Here is a 10,573-nt window from a genome sequence, read left to right on the forward strand (position 1 = left end):
AAAGATCCCTTTTGACGACACAAAAACAGGATTGCCAGCTCCGGGTTGAGAAATACCTAGAGATTTGGGGGGGGGGTGGAGCCTGAGGAGGTTGGGGTTTGGAGGAGGAGGAGAAGAAGAGGAGGAGGAGGAGATTGGATTTATACCACGCCCTTCACTACCCGAAGGAGTCTCAGACCGGCTTACAAACTCCTTTCCCTCCCCCTCCCCACAACAGACACCCTGTGAGCAATGTTCCCTCTAAGCTGTGGAATCTTGTGAGCAAAAATTCTACTTTGTGAGCTACGGGCCTTAAAGTTGTGAGCGAGCGATTTGGGGACTGCAGAAATCAGTTTGCTCGGGAGCCGTCCTTCCTGAGCTAAGACAAAAATCTGTGAGCTGGAGGCTAAAAAACTGTGAGCTGGCTCACACTAACTCAGCTTAGAGGGAACACTGCCTGTGAGGTAGGCGGGGCTAAGAGAGCTCTGACAGGAACTGCTCTTTTTCAAGAACAGCTCTGACAGAACTATGGCTTGCCCAAGGTCATCCAGCAGCTGCATGCTGAGCAGTGGGGAATCAAACCCGGTTCTCCCAGATTAGAGAGTCCACACACTTAACCACTACACCAAACTGGCTCAGAGAGGAGAGGGACTACAATGTGGTCTAATGCCATAGCCTCTACCTTCCAAAGCAGCCATTTTCTCCAGGTGAACTGATCACTGTCGCCTGGACATCAGTTGTAATCCCAGGAGATCTCCAGCCCCCAGCTGGAGGTTGACAACCCTACAGATTGTGTAATGCAGCATTTCAGGATGAGGAGGGAAGAAATATTTCCGCTAGTTCTCTCTCTCTCTCTCCCTCTCTCTCTCTTGTTGACTAAATACTTCCAATCTTCATGAATATAGAAGAGGATAATTTTTAAGCAGTCAAGATTAATAGCAATTGAAGAACAATTATACTATTTAAAACAATATAAATATTTCAGAAAACCATTGCGAACAGATTTTCTTTGCCATGCAGCTGTATTTCAAAATGGCACTTTGAGTGATGAAGCCATAATTGAAGAAATTAATAGTGCTGGGTTTTCTGTCCGGGCATTGCTGTATTACAGTGTGGAGAAGGCCTGGGCATTAGTCAAGCAAAGTATTTGCAATACAGATAACCAGAATGTGTATACTGTAGTACATAATAACACCTTGTTCACCTTTAAGTTTAGATCTAAACATTCTAGTACTCAGGGGTCATTTCCTGCAGGAGCGCACAGGAGTGGAGCTCCAGCAGTAAGGAGCCCAGGGGGCGGGCACATGCAACAAGCCCCGCCCCCTGCTCCCAGCAGCCCGCAGTCAGGCCACAAGGAGCAAGAAGCAGCCAGGTAAGTTGCAGGGGGCCCCCCATCCCGCCTTCAGGTACAAGCTCTTCCTCCTCTGTGAGGGCAGATCTGCGCGTCACCCCCCCCAAGCTGGCAATCCAAAACAGTCCAGTGGCACCTTTAAGACCAAGTTTTATTCAAGTACAAGCTCTCCCTCCTCTGCGAGGGCAGATCTGCACGTTCCCCCCCCCCCTCGATAGCTAGCAATCCAAAACAGTCCAGTGGAGCCTGAGCGGTGGGTAGGGTTGCCAAATATGTCTTGGCCGGGAGCAGGGGGCTCCCGGCCGGCGTCTGGAACGTGTGCGCACATGTAGCGCATGTGCGCGCCGCATGCGCGTCACCCGGAAGTGACGTCGCACGCTAGGGGCGGGGCCACGCCATTTGAGGGGAAAACTCTTTGTTTTCCAAATGGCGTGGCCCCGCCCCCAGCGTGCGACGTCACTTCCGGGTGACGCGCACGCGGGGGTGGGTTTTCCCCCGGGCTCCGATTCTGCGGGAGCGGAAAACGGGGCTCAAAAGCGGGGGGAAATCCGCCCCCCGGGGGCATTTGGCAGCCCTAGCGGTGGGCGTTGCCTTCTGACACACTTCCGGTGATGTCAGGGGGTGTGGCACATGCAAATAAGTTATGCTAATGAGCTCCTGCACCTCTTTTTCTACGAAATGACCCCCTGCCAGTACTTAAGAAGCATACATACTATTTAAAAATCTCAGTAGTACCAAAATATAGGAGAGCATTGTATATCATCAGCACATGGTATGCCATCAGCAGTCGTTGAAGCAAATCCCTTCAAAGGAGAAATAGTACTATGATTGCTAATGTCCTGGTGCGGCCTGGAGCTTTCTTGAAGTTACAACTGATCTCCAGATGACACCGCTCAGTTCCCCTGGAGAAAATGGAAGGTGGAACCAATGGCGTGATATCCCACTGAAGTCTCTCCACCTTCCCCAGGATCCACCCCCCCAAATCTCCAGGGATTTCCCAACCTAGAGTTGGCAACCGTAAGCCGTATTATTTATTTATTTATTTTTCAAGTGTATAGTCCGCCCTTCTTGCGAATGGGCTCAGGGCAGATCACAGCGATAGTTAGGTCATTCGGCAACACAGACATAATAATAAATAGTTACTTAATACATTAAAACAGCATTTAAGACCGGAAGGTCGGTAGTTCAGCAGTTCGAGACCCGAGTGCCGCACGGCGGAGTGAGCTCCCGTTTGTGGCCCAGTTCCTGACAACCTAACAGTTTGAAAGCAAGAAATTGCAAGTAGATAAACAGGTACCGCTTCGGTGGGAAGGTAACAGGGTTCCATGCGCCTCGGCGTCTAGTCATATGCCGGCCACATGACCACGGAGAAGTCTTCGGACAGTGCTGGCTCTTTGGCTTGGAAATGGAGATGAGCACCGCAACCCTAGAGTCGGACTCAACTGGCTTTCGAGCAAGGGAAACCTTTACCTTTTTACCCTCATGGTGCAGGAGGGGCAGAGACTTTTGGCCATGTGCTATTGTTTTGTGATATAGGGTTGCCAGCTCCAGGTTGGGAAATACCTGGAGACTTTGGGGGTGGAGCCTGAGGAGCACGGGTTTTGGGGAGGAGAGGGACTTCCGTGGGGTGTAATGCCATAGAGTCCACCTTCCCAAGTGGCCATCTTCTCCAGGTGAACCGATCTCCGTCGCCTGGAGACGAATCGTAATAGTGGCAGATCTCCAGCCACCACCTGGGGACTGGCAACCCTAGATTTCTACAAGGCAGTTAAAGAAGACATAACTGCTCCACTCTTGGCTGTCTTACCAGGCTTTTCGGCAGAAGGTTTTTTTGGGGGGAACCGCTTATATTGAAGGAAGGCACCTTAGGCTGGAGGAAGATTGGATCCAGGCCAATGAAAGAGTGATCAGTGCTCACTCGGGATAGGTAAGGACGTTACCAAATATTGACAGATAGGTGAAGTAGGATTAATGTAGAATCTAGTGCAGGAGGCATACAGTTACCAACTCCAGAGTAGGAAATACTTGGAGATTTTAGGGATGGAAGAAGAAAAGTTGGTTTTTATACCCCGCTGTTCTCTACCTTGGCTGCGGTGGCTAAGCAGCTTACAATCCCCTTCCCTTCCACTCGCTGCAACAATCACCTTGTGAGGTAGGTGGGGCTGAGAGAACTATGACTGGCCCAAGGTCAACCAGTGGGCTTCATGTGGAGGTCACCCAGTTCTCCGGATTAGAGTACGCCTCTCTTAACCACTATACCATGTAGGCTCTACACAGAGGGAAGGCACACCAACTTTGATAAAGCAGGCATATATCTGGACAGGGGCTAGATAGAATACCTCTAGGCAACATCATGTACACCAGCTCGAGTTCCATGCTGAAAGAAAGGTGAATTATAATTATTCAATATTTTCACCATTATTCCTATTGTAATTTTGCTCTCCTTTCCTTTTATGCCATTTGTATGCTGTCCTGTATTTTCCCATGGACTATCACTTGTCATATTTGTCTGCTATATTCTATATTTACTCTCTCAGAAAAGAGTTTGAGGTTCAGTTGGTAACCTTTCCTTTCCTCAAAAGTCCCCACAAGTTGGAAACAGAGCTTTCTACAGACTCCAACTCTGGCTTGTTTTGTTCACTCTTTCCATGCGCCTCAGCGTCTAGTCATGCCGGCCACATGACCACGGAGAAGTCTTCGGACAGCGCTGGCTCTTTGGCTTGGAAACGGAGATGAGCGCCGCATCCCTAGTGTCGGGTTTGACTGGCTTTCGAGCAAGGGAAATCTTTACCTTTACCTTACCTTTCTCTACCTTAAAGAGTCTTACTGTGGCTTATGTTCACCTTCCCTTCCTCTCCCCACAACAGGCACCTTGCGAGGCAGCTGGGGCTGAGAGAGTTCTGCAAGGACTGTGACTGACCCAAGGTCACCCCAGCAGGCTTCATGTGGAGGAATCAAGTCCCGTTCTCCAGATTAGAGTCCTCCACTCTTAACCACTACACCGTGCTGGAGCCTGAGGGGGGCGGGGTTTGGGGAGGGGAGGGGCTTCAGTGGGGTCGAATGCCACAGAGTCCACCTTCCCAAGTGGCCATTTTCTCCTGGGGAACTGGTCTCTGTCTCCCAGGAGATCTCCATCTGCCACCAGGAGTTGGCAACTCCAAGGATGCAACATGGTAAGACAATACGATAGGTACTTACAGGGTGCGGTCAGATGGCGTGCTGGGAGCGGTTTAAATTTCTCCGGCCCTGATGTGTGTTTTTTTTAACCTGGAGAATCTCGATTACACTCACCTCCTTGCTCCGGATTGCTGCACAGCCACATCGCTTAGCGCCGTCCGCATGCGGAAGCGTGCATCGGTGTTGTTTTTCTCACTCAGTTTCGGCATGCGCACAGGCAGCCATCTGTAGAACTAAAATTTTCGCGCGTGCGCAGAACATCGATTTACACTTCAACCCGACTGCTGTAACACTTCCCTTTAAACTTTAAAGGAACACTTCCCTTTAAACTTTTACCCCGAAAATGGCCTCCGTGAGATCCTGAAATTGTATGAACGCTAAAGCTAGGCACTGTTTAAACATTGTTTTTAATAACGTAGTGGCGGAGCTCTGCCTATGCGCACACTGCCAACGCTTTTTTAAAATGGTGGGCAAAAAGCGGAAGCGTCGGGCAGCTTTCAAGCAGGGAGGGGGTTTAAACCGGAAGTGGCTCAACACCACAGGAGCGATCAGAGGTCAGAAAAGTGCAGCTGGAACCGGAGAATCAGGAAAACACCACTTGGGGAACTGGTATCAAAATACTCCGGGTTAAAGCGGTTTTGAGCCAGAAAGCGACAGCTGGGGATGGGAGGCAGATGTTGACTGTGTGATCGCGCAAATAAAATCCGTTTCTGAGGTGGGCTGAAAGCGGACTAAACGGCCTGTCTGACCGCACCCACAGAGTTACTGCTGAACTAATTGAGATTCCTAAAGGCTGTGATACGCAGGATGTTAGCCCCCATAGAAAGTGGGGAATTCCAGGTCCTTGTTAAAACCAGTCTGTAAATGTACTCAGCTTAGTAATTAATTCAAACCCAGTAATTTCATATTGCACTGACTTTTGGGGGGGGTATGAAAATTGTGACTTTTAGATCAGCACCATTAAATCTGGAAATAGCCACACAGAATTACTATAGGAAGGAGGGGGCATTTTATAAATGTAGAAATTGAGACCAGATCCTGGATATTGAAGGAATTCTGTTAACCAAACCTGTAGAAATACTATGGCTTTGATCTAGACTAGCGTTCTGGGGATGCAAGGATTTCCAACTGGGAAGTACAATTTCCTTGCTCCCCCTCCATCAACAGTCAAAGGTAAAGGTAAAGGTTTCCCTTGCTCAAAAGCCAGTCGAATCCGACTCTAGGGATGCGGTGCTCATCTCCGTTTCCAAGCCGAAGAGCCAGCACTGTCCAAAGACATTTCCGTGGTCATGTGGCCGGCATGACTAGATGCCGAGGCGCACGGAATGCTGTTCCCTTCCCACCGAAGCGGTACCTATTTATCTACTTGCAATTTCTTGCTTTCGAACTGCAAGGTTGGCAGGAGCTGGGGCCAGAGACGGGAGCTCACTCCATCATGTGGCACACTCGGGTCTCGAACTGCTGAACTGCCAACATTCTGGTCTGCAGTTCAGCGTCTTAACCACTTGAGCCACCGCAGCCAAAAGTGACCCATAAATCCTGTTTCCTGTGGTCTGTCCTCCAGTTTGGTGTAGTGGTTAGGAGAGCGGATGCTAATCTGGGAGAACCGGATTTGATTCCTCACTCCTCCACATGCAGCCAGTTGGCTCACCTTGGGTCAGTTACAAGTTATTTTAGAGCTGTTCTCTCAGGAGCAGTTCTCAAAAGAACTCTCTCAGCCCCACCTACCTCGCAGGGTGTCTGCTGTGGGGTGGGGAAGGGAAAGGAGATTATAAGCCGCTCTGAGACTCCTTTGGGTAGTGAAGGGTGAGGTATAAATCCAATTTCTTCTTCTCTGATGGAACAGGAGGGGGGAGGTAAGAGGCAGGAAAACCACACTCTGCATGACGGAATCATTGAACCCATGGAAATCCCAGAGTGTAATTTGTTTTACACAGAATATTTTAACAGCCTGTGGAAAAGAAAGATACCAGAAGAGGGCAGAAACGTCATTCCCAGACTTCTAACTGAAGCCCCAGTCAGATGGCCTGTTTTGGATAGCCCTTGAAGATAATAACATGTATAGTCATGCCATCAATCGCTGTCATGCCAACTGTCTTAGGGTGACCCCAGCAAGGGGCTTTCAAGGCAAGTGAGAAGCAGAGGTGGTTGGCCATTGCCTGCCTTTGTAGAGCCTTCCTTGATGTTCCCTTTCCAAGGACTGAACCTACATAGCTTCTGAGATCTGATGAGATCGGGTTATTGTTAGGTGTTGAGCCTCAAGCTGTACCAGGAATGGGTTGAGCTTGCTACTCTAGAACAATAGCTCACCAGGATCCTGGAGCAAACCAATAGATAACTGGTGTAATGTAAAGAGATCAGTGGTGTAATGTAAATAGCCTATCATTGGGAGTTGTATGGTTGTCTTTTTTTGTTCCTGAAATCACTAAATAAACTAGAGCTGATCACTGCAATGCGTTCAGAACCCAGTGTTTAACAGTTATATACCATGCCTATCATTGGCAGTTGCTGGTTGTCTTTTTGTGTTCCTGAAATCACTAAATAAATTAGAGCTGATCACTGCAATGCGTTCAGAACCCAGTGTTTAACAGTTATATACCATGCCGCCTTTCCTCCCTGGAACATGCACATGTGAAATTACTTGTGCAGCAGAATCCTCTAAGCAGACAGATCGGAAGCAGGTTGCAACGTCTGATACAGAAAGACACAGAATCCTTGCATTTATTTGTGTATTAGTTTGATTTGTTTGCCACATCCTGTTATCTCTGTATCCTCTTCCCCCCCCACACACACACACGCTCTGTGCTGGCCCCAGTCGGCGTTATTTGTAGTTTAGTAAAACTGCTCTGTATCTTTAAGACTTGTTGCACCTGGGAATTGGAGTCCACAGTTAGGGGTCCCAGAAGCTTCCCTCTGACTGGCTCATTAAGAGTAATTTCCTGAGCTCAGAGGATAGGAGTTTTATTGCTCTTTTCCGTTTCTTTGTCCATCAACCCTTACTGCAAGGAGAGGGGAAGCCCATCTCTTTCTCACCACGGCTATAGTACTGACATAGATCACAAGATGTAACTTTCCACCCAGCTATCTGGTCGATTGTGAGTAAATGATTTTCTGAATGGGTGTGAAGTTAAGTAAAGATGATTTAAGCTCTCCTCAGTAGTCGTGCGTTGACTCACACCTAGAGAGCGTCGGCTTAGCACTGCTCGCGCTGGACAGGACACGCTCTGTGAGTGGTTGTAATGATTTGTGTAAATTGACCATGGGTTACAGACAGCAAATTGTTCTTGTGCCGTTGCTTTGTAAGTTGGAGATGGAAACCATGGGGCTCCACTTGATTTGGAGGATAGGTCTATCCGTAGCTACTAGCCATGGTGACTGAGGGAAAGCTCCATATTCAGAGGCACTAAACCACTGAATCCCAGAGCCAGGAGGCAGCATCAGGAACTGGTTGTGGCCTTGATGCCCTGTTGTCGGCCCTCCAGAGGAACTGGTTGGCCGCTGTGTGAGACAGGGTGCTGGACTAGATGGACCACTGGTCTGATCCAGCAGGGGTCTTATGCTCTTATGTAGTGGGTAATACATGAATTTGAATCATCCCATTGAGGTTTTGAATCATCCCATTGAGGTTTTGAATCATCCCATTGAGGTTTCGCCGTACATTTTAAAGATCACAGAATCACAGAGCTGGAATGGGCCCTACAGGCCACCTAGTCCACCTAGTGCAGGATCAGCCTAGAGCATCCCTGACAAGTGTTTGTCCAGCTGCTGCTTAAAGACTGTCAATGAGGGGGAGCTCACCACCTCCCCAGGCAGCTGATTCCACTGCTGAACTACTCTTACTGTAAAAAAAGAAGAAGAAGAAATCATAATATCCAGCTGGAATCTTTTCTCCTTAATTCTAAACCCATTGTTGCTAGTCCTCTCCTCTGCTGCCAACAGGAACAGCTCCCTGCCCTCCTCTAAGTGACAGCCCTTCAATTACCTAAAGAGAGCCATCCTGTCCCCCCTCAGTCTCCTCTTCTCCAGACTGAACATTCCCAAGTCCCTCAACCTTTCTTCATAGAGCTTGGTCTCCAGGCCCCCGATCATCCTCGTCGCTCTCCTCTGCACTCTCTCCATTCTGTCCACAGCCTTGTTGAAGTGAGTGCAGCCTGACCAATGCAGTGTATAGCGGGACTATGACATTTTGGGATTTGGACGTTATGCCTCTGTTGATTCTCTCCAAGACCGCATTAGCCTTTTTTGCTGCAGCAGCACACTTAACTGATCATATTTAGCTTACAGTCCACCCATACCCCAAGATCTTGTTCACCTACACTGCTACCCTGAACTGTATCCCCCATTCAGTATGCGTGCTTCTCATTTTTGTTACCCAGATGCAGAATTCTGCACTTATCCCTGTTGAATTGCATTTTGTTCACATCCACCCACTTTCCCAGCGTGTTCAGTTCTCATTCAGAATTACTGGGACAATCAGAGGGACAGCAGGAAGAAGAAGAGGAAGAAGAGATTGGATTTATACCCTGCCCTTCACTGCCTGAAGGAATCTCAGCGCAGTTTACAATTTCCTTTCCCTTCCCCTCCCCTCCCCACAAGAGACACCCTGTGAGGTAGGTGGGGCTGAGAGAGCTCTTTTGAGAACTGCTCTTGAGAGAACAGCTCTGAGAGAATTGTGACTGACCCAAGGTCACCCAACTGGCTGCATGTGGAGGAGTGGGGAATCAAACCTGGTTCTCCCAGATTACAGTCCGCGCTCTTAACCACTACACCAAACTGGCTCTCCAGAGCAGCCAGACATTTTTCCAGCCATGCCTAAGCGCTGCTCCCAGTTCTAGTTCTCTTCCCCTCCTCGCCTGCCTCCATCTGCCATTAATCCATCCTTCCAAGAGTGGTGCTGGGCAGCAGCTAGATAACTCCTCCTCATGCCTGGATCCAGTTCAGCTGGCAATCCTCTCCCGAAGGAACAAGTTTATTGTAGTTTCGTATCGGGTTTTGGTTCTTGGAAGCCCATCTTTGCCTGAAAAGCAGGATTAAAATATAATATATAAAAACTAATTACTGACTATATCACACTGCTTTCTCCTATGTTTTTTGGGTAATGCAATTACTGTTACATGCAAAAAAAGAGAGCTGAGTTTTCTGATTGCCAACTCCCCCCCCCCGAGAAAGTATTGAATTGAAGTATGACGGGCATAAATCCAGGAGATCACTGTTTTTTCCACTACTAACTTGCCGATGAGGAAAAGATGCACCCAGTGAACTCTGGCTTTGCCAAACAGCTATTAAAAGAATGGGTGTTCTGTAAGCTTGCCAGCCCTGGATGGGGAAATACATAGAGGAGGAGGAGGAGGAGATTGGATTTATACCCCGCCCTCCACTACCCAAAGGTGTCTCAGAGCGGCTTACAGACTCCTTTCCTTCCCCCTCCCCACCACAGACACCCTGGGAGTTAGGTGGGGCTGAGAGAGTTCTAACAGAAATGGCTTTTTCAAGAACAGCTCTGACAGAACTATGGCTTGCCCAAGGTCATCCAGCAGCTGCGAGCGGAGGAGTGGGGAGTCAAACCCGGTTTTCCCACATTAGAGTCCGTGCACTTAACCATGACATAGGGCTGCCAAGCCGCGGTGGGGGATCCGTGTGTCTTCACAGGATTCCTGCCGCGGGGTTAGGGCTGCCAATCCCCAGGTGGGGCCTGGAGACCTCCCGCTTTTGCAACTGATCTCCAGCTGACAGAGATCAGCTCCCCTGGAGAAAGTGGCTGCTTTGGAGGGTGGACTCTATGGCGTACCATGTGGAGGCCCCTCCCCTCCTCAAACCCCTCCCTCTCCTGGCTCCACCCCCAAAGTCTCCAGGTATTTTCCAACCCAGATCTGGCAACCCTACGCGGGGGACAGCGATAGAAGATATGGGGAGTACCTCTCTTCTCATCTCTCACGGGTGACAGGTGGCCCCCCCGCTCCATGACGTGTGTGGTGGGGGAAGGCAGGAGGGGGGAATCACGTGGTTGCTGGTAGGGAGGGTGCTGTGGGGGGGGGCGGCCGCAGGCCGCCCCTCCCCCCTGGGCTG

Source organism: Gekko japonicus, unplaced genomic scaffold (genome assembly GCF_001447785.1).
Source record: "Gekko japonicus isolate JY-2015 unplaced genomic scaffold, Gekko_japonicus_V1.1 scaffold3947, whole genome shotgun sequence".
NCBI classification, from domain to species: domain Eukaryota; kingdom Metazoa; phylum Chordata; class Lepidosauria; order Squamata; family Gekkonidae; genus Gekko; species Gekko japonicus.